We start from the raw sequence: 18,468 nt of genomic DNA on the forward strand, positions 1-18,468 counted from the left end.
TTCAACCTGAAGATGATGATGTAACCCCTGATTCTGAATCAGATTTTGAGAGTGTACATGGGTCTGATGATGAAGATGGTAGTAATAGGTTTGTTGTGTTCAATCCCAAGCACATGGATAATCCAAAATTGGAATTAAAGATGTATTTTAGTACCATCAAAGAGTGCAAGTTAGCTATTACAAACTACAGTGTGAGACAGGGTTTGCAGCTGGAAGACCTAAAAAACAAAGGAGAAGGACTGCTGATGAGAAACAGCAAGAAAAGGAAAAAAGGCCAAGAAAATGAGTAAAGTGGGACAGGTAATAAGATTCAAATACTGTCTGCAAAAAGGTCACAACGTGAGATCTTGTAAGCTCAAAAAGGCTGAAAACAATGCCTCAGGATCTGGTATACAGAGCAATGAAGCTGCCAATAATGCAAGATCTGATAAAGTTGACAGTGGAGACTGCAATGAAGCTAATTGCACTGAGGTTCTGGTTACATGTACTCCCCAAATATTTGACAAGAATCCAAATAATTAGTCTGCCAAAAGAACAGTAAGCCTTTCATTACAACTTTTTTTGTGTTACAGTTTCATTTTCTCACCTTGTATTCAATAGTTTATAAAAATTGAGTCACTGACTGATGTTTTCCTTTCTTTTGCAGAAAAAACCACATGCAAAAAGTAGAGTTCAAGATGGGTCAATGCATGATGCAACAGAGTTTGCAAATTCAACTGTGAGTTTGGTGCATGTTCACCACAGCAAAAAACTTTATCTTATCATGGTAGTTTCTAATTATTTGTTTGGATGGTGTAGGGGACTAATCATTTGGAAGATGTTCCTGTTACAAGTTCTGTCCCAGTTTCTCCTAATTTATATGAAGTTTTCGGTCTAAAAAGATCTCAAGTGAAATACAGTCAACCACTACATTCAAGAAAAGAGCAAGAGAAAGTGCAGATGCCTGTCAAGGCCAAATCTATCCACATGGAAGTTGCTGCTGCTGCTACTGCTGCTACCAAACGAGTTGCTGGTTCTTCAAGAATGAAAGGGAAAAACAAACTACTATAAATGTTCATAGTAGATGCCTTGCATGGATCTTTTATTTTGATGTAGATTATGGACTGAAGTTGACAGTAGGAATTGTCCTTTTTTGATGCTGATATCTTATTTTGGTGATGGTCTCCTTTTTGTTTATGGTGGTGGTCACCTTTTTGTTTATGGTGGTGATCCTTTCTCTCGTTTAAGGATCAGATATTGCCATTTTTACTCTTTCATCAGCTGAAAAAACTGACAAAATGGTGGTCTATATTTTGAGTATTTGCTCACTTTAATTACATGTTTGGAGTATTTCAAGTATTTTGAGTATTTTGAGGATAAGATATTGCCATTTTTACTCTTTCATCTGCTGAAAAAACTGACAAAATGTTGAGAGTATATTTTGAGTATTTGCTCACTTTATTTACGTGTTTGGAGTATTTTGAGAGATTCATGTTTTCTTGCTTTCTCTTGTTCAAGGGCTTTTAATCAAGAGCCCTTGATTTAGTGATGACAAATTCTATAGGTCAAACGTATTGAACTTGAGAAACTAAGTAATATAATATGGAAGAAAAGAAAAACTCTAGTACCCCAAGTAAATGACAAAACGTTAACTCATTACATATAGTGGTTAAGTTTAAGACTAAATGTACATAATGGTATACAGATAATAAATAACCTTTACATTCTAGTGTCATAATTAGTGGCTGTTGAAACCAACAACATTGACTCTTGAGCTCGGATGCTTTTCTTTGGCTTTATCTCTTCGCACACACACACAAGGAACAAGCAGTCCTACAGGATCATCTTCATCTGGTCGTGCCATCATTCTGCTCAGGATCATCTTCGTCAAGAAATCTACAAAAAAACTACAAAAGCCTTATCATAATCATCTCATTCTGTTTTATCATCCTTGTTTCTCTGATCATAAGCACCATAATCTTATTCCAGCCAATGCTAGTTCTACTGCTGCTAATCCAATAAAAAACAGTACAAAAACCAAAATGAACAGATTTAGCAGCTCCAATTCAATAAATCACTCCAACCTTAGCACTAACTTTCGCTCCATTGCATATCCAGTCTTTTTTATAATAATAGACATAATCAGCAGCATAGCCAATAGTATGATGATGCCAATCAATATTTTTTCTCTTCTACGGCTTTTTGCAATTGTTTCTTCCATCCGATTCACCCTTCTTAGCAAACCCGGTATAATCATCCTTCTTCTTGTACAAATTGGTTCATCATGCTATTCAAAATATTTACACTTGTCAGGTCTCTAAAAATATAAACCCATTTAAAAACATCAGCAAAGCACAATTAATTTGGGGCAAAAGAGTAATAAAAATAAAAATTTTCTTACAGGCCATCTCGAACAACCATAGAACCGTCTCCTAAGATTATCATCCCACCATGATGTTGCCATTTTTGCCCGCAATCCACAGCCACAGAGCCGGGTGTTGCTGTTTGATGTTGATGATGATGACGACTCAAGACTTCTCGATCTCATTTTATGGAAATGCAGCCACAACACTGGCTGTTGCCTTATGCTAGTTTCTTCTCGATTTGTTGATAGAATTTGATTTGGAAGAAGGGGTTTACTCTCAGAGAAATTTGCAGACAAAGCTTAATCTTGGAGGAATGCGATTTTGTTGTTGCTGAAGTGAAAGAAAAGGGTTAGAAGAGAGCAAATCAAGTTCAGCTTGGTTTCGTACAAGGGAAAGTGGAGACAGCTGGATACTCACCTGATTTTGTTTTTGTTCAGACAAAGACAAAAAAGAATACTTAACGGTCCGTTTCAAAATTGGCAAAATTGCCGTTTGAGGATAACATTGGTCAAAAATTATTAATTCAGACATCAAATGTGTCGAGCCCAAAAGTTGAGGGACGAAATGTGTCCTTACCCCAAGGTTTGGGGATGAAAACCGGCATTTTCCCTATCAAAAATTGTTAAACTTCAAAATTCATCCTAAAATTCACCAATAATCTATCAAAAAAAATCACATAAACATGTCAAAGAAAAATTAACATTTAAAAGGGCAGAAATGATTAGCTTTTCCAATTTTCTAGGCTATAATAGCATTACTTAGAAAACTAGGGGTTAAAATGCAATTTTCTTAAAATTCCCATGCAAAGCTTCGAATAAGCTTATGCTTCTGCAATTTCCTAGCCACCATTCTTTCTGCAACTTGTTCTCATTCAGCCGAAACATATTCATGCAAAGTGACTCATGCAAATCCTAACTTATTCAACCACAATGCAAGAACTTGAGACAAGGGAGAGAGGAAAGATCCAACAAGCTTCTGGACATAAAATGCAACAAAGTGACCTGAACATTTGCTAAACTTCGACCCAAATCTTCAAAAAAGAAAACAGCCTAAGACCCGAACCAGAGAAATGCACCAAACGATAAAACACCAAACTCATGATTCTCATCCCTTTAGTTTCATGCATGAAAGAAAGCTAATGGCTTTTGTCCGTAAGTTCCCAACAAGAAAATTCTAAATACAGCTTTGATATTGAGCCACAAGACTTAGAGTGAGAGCATGACAAAATGCAGGAGAAAGAACAGGGAAACTGCAAAAACTCAAGCTCCTTCTGAAATTCTGGTTTAAAGAAAACCTTTTGCAAGGAAAATTACTCCAATCATTAGAGTAAGAGGGAAAAAGCAAGGATATACAAATATAGAACAATGCGACTGAACATGATCACAAACTTCAGTTGGAGCAAGCTGAAGTTTTCCGAAATGCGAATTGGCATGGCTGCAACAGACTTGCCATATTGCAGTCTGAACTACATCACAAATCAGCACTTCAACTTGCGGCAAACATGTTCATGGCATCCCAGTCAAACAACACGCCAACCAGGAAACGTCAAACAAGCCAAAACTTCAGCAACCAAAGAAAACAAAGATCTGTCCGCACTGCTGCAACAATTTTTATGTAGTTTCGTTTCTTCCTTATTCAGCCTAGAGGTGTTCATGCAAAGTAACATAAAACTGGATACGTTTAACTTAGATATTCCCATAAGATTCAACAAAGCAACGCAACAAAGTGACATGAATACTTGCTGAAACCTCAAACCCCAGATCTTCAAGAAAACAGACCCAAATCATAAAATGAATTGAAATGAACAAGAAAAAGGTTGAGGGTTACCTGTTTTGCTGCTTTTGGAATTGAATCCTTGATAGGAATCCGCACGAAGATGACTGGAATCCACCAGAATTTGAGGAGTATTTCTCCTTTGCTTCGTTTCTCTTCTCCCCTTTTCAGTTTCCTGTTTGCCCCAGAAGCTCCTCTCCCTCTCTTTCTAGTTTTTTCTTTGTTTGATCTCCCCAGATCCTCCCTTGTTCTTGTTTTCCTCTCCCTTGCTTGCTCAGCCACCCTCCCTCTATCTCTCACTCTTGGTTCCTCTCTATCTTTTACCCTCCGAAACCCTCTCTTTTTTCTTTCCCTCGGTTCCCTTTTCCTTTTTCTCAAAACTCTCTCTCGGCTTCCTTTGTTCCCCGTAGTCTTTTCTTGCTTGGTTTCCTTCCTCCTTCCTCCAGTTGCCCGTAGCTTATTTTTTTACTTTTTCCTTGGTTTCTCTCCAAAAATTCTCAAATCAACAAGTGTCATCCTACTAATCAAAGAGTAGGGATACTTGTCTAAAGCTCCCCTAACACACTTGCCTAATGCTTCCCTAACACACTTGTCTACCATGTAAGTCCCCCACCTATATTATTATTTTTATTTATTTATTATATTTTTGTTTTTCAAAATCAATTTAGGTAAACAAGAATGTTAATTCTTAAATGCAATTGAATTGGAAAATTTTCATTTATTTTAAAGAAATTGAATCTAAGAGGATTAAAAACAAATTTTTTGAATTTTTGTGAGAATTTTCCTTTTCAGAAATTTAATGCAAAAATATCTTAAAATAAAAATGATGAAACTAATTTATAAAAATAAGCAAAAATAAACATTAACTATCGTTTAATCAATTAAAATAAAAAATAAAATAAAACTAAAATTGAATTAAATAAAAATTAAAATTTTGGTGTCTACAAAGTAGACATTGTGAAAAGAAAGTAAACCAAGCAATTACAAAGGCATATTAAAACAAACACAATTGTTTCCAATTTAGCGACCATTGTTTGTTAGAGAGTTTTTCACCTTTACAAGTCAATAAAATTCTGTCAATGTGAAAATTCTTATTTCTATATACCATTAATATACTCCAGCAATTCATTTGTCTATGTGAAAATTCTTATTTCTCTATACCATTAGTATACTCCCGCGACTCATTTGTCTGATATTAAGTAGGTCCTAAATGCATATGCGAAATTCTTGAGCCTTGTATTTTTAACAAATTTATACAAATTAATATTTTTCTTAACAAGTTAATGAAGCTTCCTAATGTCGCGGGTTGCTTAAATTCCTATAAGCAAACATATTGATAGGGTGTTAATTGTTGGTTATTTTATTGTTAATTTTTCCCTTTATCCTTGCCAAATATTGTTTTAATTATTAATATTTACTTATATTTGGTATTGGACTCAATTTCAGGAAGTGAAATAGAAAACTACAAAAATGAGGGACTTTTTGGAGATAATTGGGATTTCAAACAACCGGGCCCACATGGTGCTACAAAGAGATTGCATTTCCTTTGCTGATTAGGAGATTGGAGTCCTACGGGCAATAGGAAACTAAAAGCAAGGAATTCGGTAGAGCCCCACTTTTGGTTTGATTCTCAATTTCAGCAGGGGACCACAGGGATAAGAAGCTTTAGTCATTGTTGGCTTTAAAAAGGAGACAAACGTACAGAGAACTCTTATCAATCAATCAATAGTTTTAGTTTAGGCTTTTAGCATAGTTTTAGTTTTTCTTTTCTTAGTTCTTTCGCATGGCTGTTCTCCATTAATGGAGGACTAACCTCTTAATTCTAGCCAATTTTGATGGTGGGATAATTCCAATTTTGATTATGCGACCGGGCCAATGGATTTTCAACAGCAAGAGTCTCAACAACCATCGTCCATGTCAGGCATGTCTTTTCAGGAATTGGGTGAATTATTTATTAATACATACCAATTCCAACAGGAGACACAAATGAGGAATGAGATGATGAAGGATGCAATGAGTTATCTGGCAGATCAACTATGTCTATTGACATCCAGAATAAATCGATTGGCTCCTCAAATGGAAGAATTGCCCGCACAAACCAATATCAATCTTGAGGAAGATGAGAGTGCAATTGTCCGGCCAAATGACATGGAACTGCAAGAGTTTCAAGAAAACGGATTTAAAGATGCAGTTGAAAAGGAAGCTGAAGTGCAAGAAATGAGACTCCAAGATCAACTCGTTCAAGTGAATGAATCCAGTGAACAATCTCCAAATGCGGTGACATCTCCTCCACTCCTTCATCAATATTCTCCTGACTCTTACTCTTCAATTCCTGTTAACGAAATTGACTTTATTATACCAGACAATTTTGAATTTCATGACAGGAATAAATTAAGAGTGGCGATGGAGAGATATCCTGAACCAATAAATGCAAGTGAGGGAGGAGTGAATGGAGAATGCAAATTATCATCGACTCGTTTGGCGCCATTCACTAGTCCATGGAAGCCCGTAGCTCGTGTGCTCAAGGATTACTCCATCTATGAGGGTTACCGGGATCACATTGAAGATGAAACACTGAAACGAGCCACAAGATTTTATCCTCCATGAGCAAAGCATAGCATGTCTAGCCAAAGAGATTAAAGAAAGGCGCTACTTGGGAGGCAACCCAAGACTATTTGTTTCAGTTTTCATGCATTTTTGAAGTTTTAGTTAAGTGTTAGTGTCAATTAATAGTTTGATGTTTGGTGGCAGGAAATTAGTAGTTAGACGTGCCCACGCCAGGTGGTCACGCCTGAGGGAAAGAAATTTTCGTTCAGGATCTGCGGACTCTATACCAGTTAGACGTGCCCACGCCTAAGCCAGAGGCTCCTTGAAAAAAAAAAATCAAAAATTCAAAATAAAAACATTTTCCGTTTTACACCTTCAGTTTTGGTTCTCACAATTCGAGTTTTGAAATTGGAGTGTGCAATAAAAAAAAAATTCTTTTCTTTCTTTCTTTTTTCTTTCTTTCTTTCCTTCTTCCCCGCTGCCTCTGTTTTCCCAATTCTTCCTTTCACTCGCGCGCCGCCTCCTCCAAGCCACTCTCTCAGCCGCGTCACAAGCCCACAGCCAGCACGCACCGCCGCAGCTCTTCCTCCTCGACGCTGCGGATCTTCTCCATCGCGCGCAGCTCCACCAGCTCGCTGACCTGCTGACCTGCTGCGCGCCGCCTAGAGCTTCACGCTGCATCGTCCTGGCGCGCGGCCCTCTCAATCTGCACAAGCCCACGCCTCCTGCCGCTACAACCAGCCCGCCGCGCAGCAGCTCTGCGCACATCGTCGCCGTTGCTGTCTGCCCCGCCATCAGGAGCCGCGACCTCCATAGCCACTCCAGCGCTCCTCCGGCTCTGTCGGCTGTCCTCCGCGGCCACTACTGTCGGCCATCTCCACTAGCGGTCAACCTCCCACTTCACCAGCCGCTCCAGCTTCGCCCACAACAAGACCCGCCGCCAGGAGTTTCCTCCGCACGACTCATCCAGCTCGTGCGCCACCAGCGGCTGACCACCATACTCGCTTCCCTCTCTCTCCCGCGGCCATCATCAGCTCTGCCTCGCCCAACGCCAACCTCCAGCAGCCAGGCCACCTCGCGCGCGCGTCATACCCGCGGCCAAGTCTCGCCTCCAGGCCATCCATAGCTCGCCGAGCCTCCAAGCTTGCGCGCTACCACCAGCCCATCGCCGCCCACAGCCGACAGCGTGCGGCCCTCTCTCGCTCTGCCCCACCACGCGCGCAACTCCAAGTGTGCCGCTGCCTATTGGCCTCGTGACCGCCACTAGCCGTCGCTGCTCTGCTGCTCACGCCATCCCACCTGTCCAAGTTGACAGGTGGAGGTATTCCCTTTTCAACCTCGATTCGTATTTTTCTAGTTCTTCTAATGCTGGAATTTGCATTTTTGGGTTTCTTGATAGCTAATAGCAGGGGGTGATTGAGGCATTTTTCTGGGGTTCATTTAGAACTGAATTGAGTTTAATTGCTGCTAGATTGTTGGCCGTTTGATTAATTTTGCCCTGTGACTCACCAGTGGTACTGGTTGATTAATTTTAAAGTTTAAGTTCTTGCGGTTGAAGTTGCTGCTGTTTGATTTAAATCCTCCCTGTGTGTACACCAGTGGTACTGGTTGCATTGTTGCTTACAGTTTCTTGATCCTCGGTGCTTGACTGCCTATTTGACCCCTGGGTTTTAGTGCTTAAATTGTTTTTCGAATCCTGAACTGTGGTTGCTGGAATTGCCAATTTCTGTGGTCAATTGCTAATTTTAGCAGGTTAAATTGGGTAATTAACTGTCCAATTGGAGACAGTTGTTACGGTCTTGGGTCCATTTGTGTCTAAATTGTATAATTTGTGTCGAGTTGTGGGTAATTTGCTGCGGCTGTTGGTTAAATTAAGAGGTGCCTGTTACGCTTAAATTTGCTTATTGAAGTGGTTACCTCTAATTGCCTTGCTCAGGAGCATTTTATCCTTTTGGTTTCCTTTACTAAGCTCTTTGGAACACTTGTTGCATTTTGGACTGTCTCGATTCTGAATTTGACTACGTTTGGGCCATAGGTGCTCATTGATTGCAATTGTATTAGTGTTGGGGTATTCGTATAACCTGTGGGTGATTGAATTGTGCATTTTATTCGTTGGGTTGGCTTTGAAATTGTTAATGCTTTGAATTTCCGGCATCCATTATTTGTTGGCAATTGTAGTCTCTTGTTGCTTAGAGTGATACCTAGAGTCCATGGTGAAGCCACGAATGGCACCAGCTCCAGATGCGAGTTGATCCTCAATTTTCACCTGAACCGCCCCTATTTTGATGACTTCAGGGAAGTACCGTTGCCCCTCTCTTTTCTTCTGTTTTTACATTATCACATTGAGGGCAATGTGAGATTTAGGTGTGGGGGGGTCAGTTTTGGGTGCTAGTATTTCCAATTTTCGATTTTTTTTAGGTGTTTTTCCTTTGTTTTAAGTCTGATATTTATCTCCTTTTCATTTATTTTCTTTTCTTTTCTTTTCCTAGTGGTCAGTTTTTTATTTGAATACCAAGTTTGATGTTGGATTGTTGTCTCTAATTCTGCTATTGCTAAGTGTTATTAACAAAAGGGTATTATGTTAATGTGGTTGAGTTCAGGAATATCTCTTTGGTGAATAGCAATAATTGCTTAACTTTTCCAATTTTTGGTTAACTTTTCTAGGCATAGGGAATGATTGTTGGCATTTTTTATGTGAATTGGTCCAATTATTAATTTTAGTTCTCCATGTTTGGAAATTTGAGGCTGGCTGCTGTTATTTTTGTGATATTTTCTAGTTATTGTGGTATGTTATCATAAATAAGAGGTGACTGTACTCCACTAGTTGTTACTACTGAGTAACCGGGGATCTTCACCTAAAGTGTCGATTCTCGCGTCAAAAGGTAGTAGTTACTATGAGTGCGTGGTCCCGTAGCAATTAGAGCTGAGTAACAGGGCTCCTCCATCTGTCAAATGTTGGAGTTCGCGTCAAAAGGCTCTAAGGGCTATAGACTAAATCTTTTGTTACTCAAAAAAAAAAAGAAAAAAAGAAAAGAAAAGAAAAAAAGAAACAAAAAAAAAGGGAAAAAATAAAATAAAGATTGTGTTAGTATGTGAATAAGTCAGCTTGCCAGATTGTGATCTTAATGTCGAGATTTTGGTTAATAGTTGGACCATTTGCTGATAAATGTGAGCAACCATTCCTTTTTCTTAGATTAGTTTGCTTTAAATTGGAGGAGTTGGTGGTTGAGAAGCTAACCGGAGTGGTTTTTCTTAGATCTTAACTGTGATGCTTGATATATGTTTTTCTGGGTATCTTGGCAATATGATAGTTAGAGCAATAGCCATTGTCAAATTTTGGTGTTCAATTGCTGTTCTTATGCTTGAGGGCAAGCATGATTTAGGTGTGGGGGGAATTGATAGGGTGTTAATTGTTGGTTATTTTATTGTTAATTTTCCCCTTTATCCTTGCCAAATATTGTTTTAATTATTAATATTTACTTATATTTGGTATTGGACTCAATTTCAGGAAGTGAAACAGAAAACTACAAAAATGAGGGACTTTTTGGAGATAATTGGGATTTCAAACAACCGGGCCCACATGGTGCTACAAAGAGATTGCATTTCCTTTGCTGATTAGGAGATTGGAGTCCTACGGGCAATAGGAAACTAAAAGCAAGGAATTCGGTAGAGCCCCACTTTTGGTTTGATTCTCAATTTCAGCAGGGGACCACAGGGATAAGAAGCTTTAGTCATTGTTGGCTTTAAAAAGGAGACAAACGTACAGAGAACTCTTATCAATCAATCAATAGTTTTAGTTTAGGCTTTTAGCATAGTTTTAGTTTTTCTTTTCTTAGCTCTTTCGCATGGTTGTTCTCCATTAATGGAGGACTAACCTCTTAATTCTAGCCAAGGGTACACTTCAGAAATGGTTCAGGCACTGATCATTGATTCACAGATAATTCCACATTTATTAATAGATTAGTTATAGTTGTCATGCACGCGATAAACAACCAACCTTTCCTTAATTTCTCGATAGTTAAGGTACGACCGTTAACTATTTCTCTAACCCAAAAACAACCCTAGGTACGACCGTAGGATTTAATTTCTAGATTGCATTAATAATTAGAAAGACCCAATCCTAACTAACAAACACGCTACGAGGGTTTGTTTAAGCTAGATCGTATGCTCCCCTGACATAAATCCAATTACGCCAGTTGCTACTAAGATAGAGATAACGAACAATTACGGATTCAATTATCCCTATTTAGCAAAATAGCCTATGTGAATAATTAAATATTGCGCATCTATTCAATCACTCACACGAGCTATAGCAATTAAAAGTAGGAAACATATAAATACCAATAAATTAAGGAAGCAATTAAAATAAATTAGATCTCACAGTAATTGTTGAACCAAGTCTTCAGTTGTCCCCTTGGCTAGAATTAAGAGGTTAGTCCTCCATTAATGGAGAACAACCATGCGAAAGAGCTAAGAAAAGAAAAACTAAAACTATGCTAAAAGCCTAAACTAAAACTATTGATTGATTGATAAGAGTTCTCTGTACGTTTGTCTCCTTTTTAAAGCCAACAATGACTAAAGCTTCTTATCCCTGTGGTCCCCTGCTGAAATTGAGAATCAAACCAAAAGTGGGGCTCTACCGAATTCCTTGCTTTTAGTTTCCTATTGCTCGTAGGACTCCAATCTCCTAATCAGCAAAGGAAATGCAATCTCTTTGTAGCACCATGTGGGCCCGGTTGTTTGAAATTCCAATTATCTCAAAAAAGTCCCTCATTTTTGTAGTTTTCTATTTCACTTCCTGAAATTGAGTCCAATACCAAATATAAGTAAATATTAATAATTAAAACAATATTTGGCAAGGATAAAGGGGAAAATTAACAATAAAATAACCAACAATTAACACCCTATCAATTCCCCCCACACCTAAATCATGCTTGTCCTCAAGCATAAGAACAGCAATTGAACACCAAAATTTGACAATGGCTATTGCTCTAACTATCATATTGCCAAGATACCCAGAAAAACATATATCAAGCATCACAGTTAAGATCCAAGAAAAACCACTCCGGTTAGCTTCTCAACCACCAACTCCTCCAATTTAAAGCAAACTAATCTAAGAAAAAGGAATGGTTGCTCACATTTATCAGCAAATGGTCCAACTATTAACCAAAATCTCGACATTAAGATCACAATCTGGCAAGCTGACTTATTCACATACTAACACAATCTTTATTTTATTTTTTCCCTTTTGTGCGGCACTAGCGAATGTTCAAGACTTGAGCTATGAATGGTTTGTCGCGCCCCATTCTTATAATAAGAAAATAGTAAATAGTTTGGAAAAATGAGTTTTTGGATTTATTTTGAATGAAAATGATGAATTTTTGAATTTTGAGAAAATAAATAAAGAAAATGACATGGGCCTAAAAAGGGGTTTGAAAGTGCGACGATTTTCGCCCAAATTTTAATTTAAAAGGGGTTTTTGAATAAAAATCGGAGTCGCCACTTGGTATAGAGTTAAGGTGTACCAAATCACGTAAAAATGAATTTTTAGATAAAATTATAGAAAACCCTTTTTAAACGACTTCTAAGTCTACGAAAATCAAAGAAGGTGTTCGGGAGTCACATTTGAAGAAAGGGAAGGCAAGGATAAAAACCCGAAACACCCTTTCGACTTAGCCAAGGCTAGTTGCGTGATTTAGTCAAAAATTTTCTTATTTTTAACCTTAAAATTTATCACATTTGGATGTACTATATGAATGCAAACCCTAGACCTAGGATGATATTGGAGGGAGGAAATGTATCTTCAAAGCTTACTTGGTACCAATCACATTAATTGTGACGCCCAATAAAAACCCTTTGAAGAAGTCACGAATAAATGCAAAAATATGAGACTCTAAGAAAAGAAAAAAAAAATAATTATAATGATACAAATATACATGTCCTAAAGGAATGCATCATGTCGGGTACGAGGGACTAATGTTCGTGACTCAATTTTCCCTTTAACAGAGGGAATATGAGCGTGCTAAGGCTAGAAAGCCAAATTCGTCCATATACCATGCTCAAGGGGTTTTCCCTAATCTAATCAAGCAAATGTACTAACCTATCTCTAATTTTTCTTATATGAAATGCAAATTTAATATCATGTCTCACACATAGGATTATATGAAATAGGGGATATATAAATATAGGAGGGAATACAGGATAGGGAATATATATATATATATACAGAGGAAATGAGGGGAAAGGGTTATATGTATAAGGGGAACATGCGAACATGATAAAAGACCCTAGAAAGTAAAATATGTATGAGATGAAGTGATTTTATCACACGATCATGATCTAACGCTCGTAGGGCTCCTAAGGGTCTAGCAATTGGACTAGCCCACATCTATGAATCCTCACTCGCATTGGACTAGTGGAAAAATCGGAAAAAAAGCCACAACTAGCGTTGGACTAGTGTGGTATCGAGAAATGGATCACAACTACCGTTGGACTAGTGTGATAACATGTTACATATTAATTATTACTAAATAAATCATGTAAAGCTTAATAAAAGCAAATAAACACATAAATCACATAAAACACATAGCATATAGGCATGATATTTAGATGCAAATCCTAAGAAAGCGATAACACATAGCACATAGACATGCAAAAACACACAAAAAAAAACAAATAAAGCGAATAAAGCCCTAACTACTCCCTACCTTTTTTATAACTGACGTTTAAGGTTTTGCACACCAATTAAGAAAAGTTTTTCATTGCTTAAATCTGTACACTACTTTCCTTTTGTACCCTCATTAATTGTCCAATTCACCCATATTTTCTCTCACTAGAGTACTAAATGGTGCTGTTTTACTAGGCCAAAAGCAATGCAAACTAACTCCCACCAAACTAAATGTTTCTAAAATGAAACTAAATGTTTCTAAAATGAAAAACTTTCCCACCAAAAATTTTCACCTAAATTTTTAATCTGAAATTTTAAACATTTTTAACTCCTACCAAATATTTTGAGAGGCTATAAGGACTTCACTATATAAACTAGTCTCAAGAGAAATACATTATTTGTATTCTTTTAGACATGGCTTCAAAACATAAACAACCTCTTCTTGAAATAGATTTAAATATTGAATTCACAAAAGCACATGTTGAAGATGGAAGTACTCTAAAGGTTCAACATACTGCGAGAAAAGAAGAAAGAATACGGAAGGGCAGATAATTACTAGGGTTGTTACAAAGAGAGAAGCAATAATTACTAGGAGTAGTAATTAAGAACCCTGTATTAGAAAAGAGAGATAAAAGGGTAAAATTATGAAAAAATAATTAATACTGTATGGGGATAATAAAACGACAGATAAAAGTACACTAGAGCAAATTTCTTAAACGTTAGTTATAAAAAAAGGGAGGGAGTATTACATTAGGGGGCCTTAACCCTAATTACAATCTAAGGGGGGAGAGGAATAAAAAATAAATGAACTCCTAACTATTACATATCCTATCTAAATACAGATCTTGAACCCTAACTATTACAACTCGGCATTTAAATGCCTTTTAAATAATTAAAATGGAATAAATATTGAAAAATTGCAATAAATAAAACATATAAAGAAACGAAATAAAACATTCAAAAGGCATGTAACTAAACACATAAAGTCACATAAATGCACATAGGGTCAAATAAAGTGAAAATAAGGGATAGAGTGTACCTCTCTTGAGTTGGAACCCTAATGACACGAATTTACTTATTTTTCCTCCAAAAACAAAGAAAAGGTCAAGGCATCACAAATAATCACGTAAATACGAAATTGAATCAGTAAAAACATTAACTAAACAGCCCATATTCACAAAATTAGGACTCAATTGAAAGGAAAAAGAAAGTTTGAGGGGTCAATTTGATTGATTTTTCCCATTGTTTGGGCCATAGTAGAATTAGACAAAGAACAAGGGGTTAAAATGCAATTATTGGAAGATTTTCATGCAAATCCCATGCAAACCACGAAGGAAACAAATCTCTGCCACTTATTTTCTATACTTCAGAAATCTTTCTTTTCTTCCACAACCATACTCATGCAATTTCCTCTTTCCAACATAAGATTAACAAACTACTTAGATGACAAAACTCATTTGTGGGCTATCGTGGAAGAAAAGAAAACAGCAAAAGAATGCAGCAGCTTTTTGTTCTGCTGCAATTTTTTGCAACTTCAACTCACGTGGCATTCGTACCAAAACATCTACAGCTTAGACCAAGACAAACGAACTCACTATCAATCATTCAATTACCTCTTTCAAACATCAGATTAACTAGCAAATAAGGTAATGAAACCAAATCCACCTGGTGGTAGCAGAACATAAGAAAGCATGAAGTTCTCACGGCAAAAACAGAAGACATTTCCTGAGCTACTGATTATAGGAGGAGAACCAGATTATAGGAGTGAAATGATAAGAAAAGGGAGAACTATCAGACATTACCCTCTCTAACACTGCAAGTATACTCACACTCAGACATTGACCTCAAAGCAAGAGGAAATGGGAAAGACGTACTATGCATATTCAGAATGGGAAAAAAGACACATCTTGAGCTACTGATTTTAGCTGAAGTAACTAGCAAACACAAGTTGCTAACTTTGGCTGAATCACAGCCTACTGCTGCAACAAGGTTCTGCTATGACTTTGCAGCTCAACCCATGCAAACTTTCATTTCCATTTTCAAGGCAACAGACACCCAAACATCAAACAAATTCTTCATTTTTAAGTCAAGCTCATTAATCAAAACCTACTAAACTTCATCCTAGTATTGTTAGCAGCATGTAGATGCATTTACCCATTCCCAACTAACATCTCTACCAAGCATCAAAACCTTGCTCTTAAGTCAGAGAAACAACAACATTCAACGTCCAAACATACCAAAATCAGTCCCAAAATTGCAATCTTTTCTCAAAAATTTTCTTCTTCAGTTCATGGGTTTTTAATATAATATCTTTCTGGATCCATTCAGCATCCACAACCTAATAACAAAGTCTAAACGACAGATCCACACAAATCCCAAGCATTAACATGCTTAACATACAAATAAACAGCAAAGGACATTTGGGGCTGTAAAACACAAAACCAACGCAAGGTAAAAGCAAACAACAACCCACGGGATGATGGAGAATATATTTACAAACTTCGAACAACTAGAAATTGATCGAGACTCCTCTCACAGAAACCAGAAATGACATCTTAATATTAAGGCCTAAACACCAGGAAAAGACAAGAGCTTTTACCGTAAGAAAGGAAAAAATTGGCAGCAGACCAAGTTGATGCCCAAAGCTATGCCCTTCCGATGCCGTTTCTTCCCTTCGCCGCTGGTTTTTTCTTTCCGACGCCCTTTTGCTTTGTCTTTCCTTACTCTCTTGGTTTTCTTCTGCTAAAAAAACCTTCACCTTCCTTTAATCTCTCCTTCTTTATCTCTCTCGTAGCTTCCCTTTTTCTTGTTCTCGTTCTTTCCCCCAAGCCCGTAACTCTCTCTGTTTTTCTATAGTTCTTTCTTTTCTCTTGGCCCTCGAAGCTCTCTTTTCTCTACCGTCACTCTAGATTTTTTCTAAAACCTCCCTTTAGCCATCACATTTGCTTCCCATTGCTCTAAAACCTCACTGCCTCTTCCTTTTAAACCCTCCAACCCTCAGCTGGACGATGCAGATGAACTCTATTTTTGATCTATTTTTTAAGCCGTTTGATGATTCTTGGCAAACAAGAATTTAGCATTTCTGGATAGAGGCCAAATGGCCTGTACTACGGCAATCCAATGGAGGTAAAAAAAAATGAAGAAAAACGGATAAAAAACGCAACTCCATTTCTGATATTGGCCGAAGCAAAGAATTGAAAGAAATGGCGCGCGTGCATGGCTTCTTCTCTTTTTTTTTTTTAACTTAATTACCAACAATAATAAGGAAATAAAATTCATAACAACAAATTGAAATAAAACAAAAGCAACAGAAGTCAAATAAAATGCTAAAAATAATTTTTGAAATTGATGATTTTTCCTTTTATTTTTTAACTAAATTTCAATTAATTTAAGTAAACGAACAATATTAATTTATAATTGAGGCTAATTTGCAACAAAATTTCCATAAATTGAATCTAAAAAGATTAAAGTATATTTTTGTGAATAATTTTTCCTTTTTTGATAAATTTTAATACTAAAAATGTATAAAAATAAAAATTAAGCGACTAATTAAGCAAGAAATGAATAATAAATGAATTTAAGCAATAAAAATGAAAATAATAACAAATAAAACTAAAATAAAAAAAATTTGGTATCTAAAATGCTAAAGAAATGTTAAAAATAGAATCATGAAATTAGTAAGTAAAAATAGCTGATAATTAAAACAAAAATAAAATAAAACAAAAAATAATAAATAGAATAAAAATAAAAATTTGGTGTCTACAGTTTGCCCCTCTTTGTTTGAGTTTCGAGGAAACTCAAGACAAAGACATGGACACCAAATACTTACCCACAGTTATTCATTCGTGGGTCGGAACATGTAAGCATAAGAAAATTAGTGGGATGAGAACCCGAGTCTTTATTTGGTTAGTGGGACGAATACCCGAGCCTGCCTTCACTTGGTCAAAAATTAAATGTGATTGTCAAGAAGGGGGTAGAAGGATGTGCGGCGGATGCTGAGACTTTGCCGACAAGAAATTAAATTTGATTTTCCAAGAAACAAGAATTTAGACTTGATTTTTATTTTTATTTTTTTTTTATTTTTGATTTTGATTTTGATTTTTTTTTATTTTTTGATTTTGATTTTTGATTTTGATGTTCGGGAGAATCCTTTCAAAAATAATTTGCTCCAGTTGCAATTATTGTGCCACCGATCCTTCGATTTGCATTATGGTATTATTACTCCTCCTCAAGACTTTGATTCAGACTTCTTCGTCGGCTCGAACCATGAATATTCAATTCTTGGACGATATCTCACAGTTTAAAAATTTTCCCCAGTTTCGTTATTTGAAACGAGCACGGACCCGCAAAAGAAAGAAACAAATAATGTCACCACCAGTCGATCAATTCCTCCTTTAAGAAATGTGTAAACATGAGTACTTTGATGTTTTCCCCTCGATGTTGCGAAAACTCAACTTTGCTCCGTGATCTGATCAAATTTCATTGACTCCCAATGCTAATAAGACACTTGGTGCCCATGCCACCTCAATAAATCACATGGATCGCCTTTTGATAAATCCCCGATCTAGCAAAAGCTCAACTTTGCTCGGCAATCTACAACAAATTTTCTTAACTTCCAATGCTTATTTGGTATCCATACAATTTCAATAAATCACAGGGATTGCCATTTAATAAATTCAAAGAAATAAATGAAACCAAAAAAAATATTTTATTTACACAAAAATTGATGAAAACCCAAGTAACATGTGTGACAGCCCCACCTCACCCTAAGGAGAACCAAAGGGTTCGGCGGACCGCCTGCCCAACTCTCGCCGGGACTCAGTCGAACCTCAATCAAATCCGAAATAAAACCACAAGATCAAACGAAATAACAATCCAAAACTTAAAGCGAGACTTATATACATTTCTATCTCAAAAGGGAGTACAAATATCGAATATACAAAGGTTCTCAATTCGTCATACATCCAACCCGTGCCAAGCACTAGGGCGAGAACCATTAGAAACCAAAAAAACTAGACTAGGCTAACCTACACTGGGCTCTTGTCCTTACTCGCATCCCCCTGTTAAGGAAAACAAAACTAAAGGGGTAAGCTAAAAGCTCAGTGAGGTTCCGAACACATAGGCAAACAATAAATC

The 18,468-nt window shown here is 36.9% G+C and overlaps 1 long non-coding RNA gene across 2 annotated transcripts; it reads right to left on the reverse strand.

The window, feature by feature from the left end:
* Positions 1-1,582: 1,582 nt before the first annotated feature.
* On the reverse strand, positions 1,583-4,580 carry LOC140006449 (uncharacterized). Of its 2 annotated transcripts, XR_011814073.1 has the most exons (4): positions 4,173-4,580; positions 2,763-2,954; positions 2,381-2,675; positions 1,583-2,266 (listed from the first exon to the last, which is right to left on the reverse strand). It is a non-coding gene; the product is annotated as an uncharacterized lncRNA (long non-coding RNA). The 2 variants fall into 2 exon arrangements; XR_011814072.1 differs by lacking the exon at positions 2,763-2,954 and having other exon boundaries at positions 4,173-4,576.
* Positions 4,581-18,468: the final 13,888 nt, after the last annotated feature.

Source organism: Coffea arabica, chromosome 5e (genome assembly GCF_036785885.1).
Source record: "Coffea arabica cultivar ET-39 chromosome 5e, Coffea Arabica ET-39 HiFi, whole genome shotgun sequence".
Taxonomy (NCBI): domain Eukaryota; kingdom Viridiplantae; phylum Streptophyta; class Magnoliopsida; order Gentianales; family Rubiaceae; genus Coffea; species Coffea arabica.